The 1,936-nt window shown below is 41.7% G+C and overlaps 1 non-coding gene across 1 annotated transcript; it reads left to right on the top strand.

Annotated features, from left to right (window-relative positions):
• The first annotated feature begins 1,520 nt into the window (after positions 1-1,520).
• On the top strand, positions 1,521-1,592 carry TRNAC-GCA. The gene has a single exon. It is a non-coding gene; the product is annotated as a tRNA-Cys (tRNA).
• Positions 1,593-1,936: the final 344 nt, after the last annotated feature.

Raw genomic sequence — 1,936 nt, 5'->3', positions numbered from 1 at the left:
TGCCATCTGCATATCTGAGGTTATTGGTATTTCTCCCAGCAATCTTGATTCTAGTTTGTGCTTCATCCAGTCCAACATTTCTCATGATGTACTACTCTGCATATAAGTTAAATAAGCAGGGTGACAGTATACAGCCTTGATGTACTCCTTTTCCTATTTGGAGCCAGTCTGTTGTTCCATGTCCAGTTCTAACTGTTGCTTCTTGACCTGCATACACGCTTCTCAAGAGGCATGCCAGGTGCTCTGGTATTCCCATCTCTTGAAGAATTTTCCACAGTTCGTTGTGATCCACACAGTCAAAGGCTTTGGCATTGTCAATAAAGCAGATGTTTTTCGGAACTCTCTTGCTTTTTCGATGATCCAACGGATTTTGGCAATTTGATCTCTGGTTCCTTTGCCATTTCTAAATCCAGCTTGAACATCTGGAAGTTCAAGGTTCACGTACTGTTGAAGCCTGGCTTAGAAGATTTTGAGCATTACTTTGCTAGCATGTGAGATGAGTGCAGTTTGCAGTAGTTTGAGCATTCTTTGGCATTGCCTTTCTTCAGGATTAGAATGAAAACTGACCTTTTCCAGTCCTGTGGCCACTGCTGAGCTTTCCAAATTTGCTGGCATATTGAGTGCAGCACTTTTAGGATTTGGAATAGCTCAACTGGAATTCTATCACCTCCACTAGCTTTGTTTGTAGTGATGCTTTCTAAGGCCCACTTGACTTCACATTCCAGGATGTCTGGCTCTAAGTGAGTGATCACACCATCATGATTATCTGGGTCGTGAAGATCTTTTTCGTATAGTTCTCCTGTGTATTCTTGCCACCTCTTCTTAATATCTTCTGCTTCTGTTAGGTCCATGCCATTTCTGTCCTTTATTGTGCCCATCTTTGCATGAAAAGTTCTCATGTTATCTCTAATTTTCTTGAAGAGATCTCTAATCTTTCCCATTCTGTTGTTTTCCTCTATTTCTTTGCATCAATCACTGAGAAATGCTTTCTTATCTCTTCTTGCTATTCTTTGGAATTCTGCATTCAAATGGGTATATTTTTCCTTTTCTCCTTTGCCTTTCACTTCTCTTCTTTTCACAGCTATTTGTAAGGCTTCTGCAGACAACCATTTTGCCTTTTTGCATTTCTTTTTCACCACCCCAAACCACTATCAATTTAACTCTAAAGACTGGCAAGTGATGTGGATGTTTAATATCTTTTCTTGAAGGACTACCCCAGGGGTTTACACTATATATCATTTAGCAAAATATGTTATTTTTTCTTCATTCATCATCCAATAATATAAAATTTTCCCCTTCTTTCCATTTCCAATTCAATCTACCATTCTCAGTCTCTGCCCCTCTCTCTGTATTCCTCGCCCCTTCATCCTTTCATCCCTCTTTCTTTGTCCTGGGATTATTCCTCCAACTCCCCAGCCCAGAGCAGGATTCTGGAGAATAAAGTTTTCTATCCTTTCAGAGATCAGTCCTCCTTTTTGAAGACTCACTGTAGCCCCAACTCATTTCTTTTAAGGTATAGTTCCCTAGTGGCTCAGATGGTAAAGCATCTGCCTGCAATGCAGGAGACCCAGGTTCGATTCCTGGGTTGGGAAGATCCCCTGGAGAAGGAAATGGCAATCCACTCCAGCACTCTTGCCTGGAAAATCCCATGGACAGAGAAGCCTGATAGGCTACAGTCCATGGGGTCGCAAAGAGTCGGACAGGACTGAGCGACTTCACTTTCACTTTCTTCCAAGATATCCTGACACTGGAAAATTTTATGGGGAAGAGAAATTCCAAAGTGAAGGCTTGTAACCCGAAATGACCTTTCCTGAGTGACAGGTGCTTAATGGAAGATCAGATGTTGATCCCCTTGGACTAGGCAAGGCTTTGCAACATCCCCACCACCAGCAAGAACACACAGAACCAGAATGTCAAAAAATATTGTATCTGGGTT

Source organism: Oryx dammah, unplaced genomic scaffold, assembly GCF_014754425.2.
Source record: "Oryx dammah isolate SB20612 unplaced genomic scaffold, SCBI_Odam_1.1 HiC_scaffold_1, whole genome shotgun sequence".
Lineage (NCBI taxonomy): Eukaryota > Metazoa > Chordata > Mammalia > Artiodactyla > Bovidae > Oryx > Oryx dammah.
Note: the sequence above shows the minus strand (reverse complement) of the source record. Positions and strands in the feature narration are given on the sequence as shown.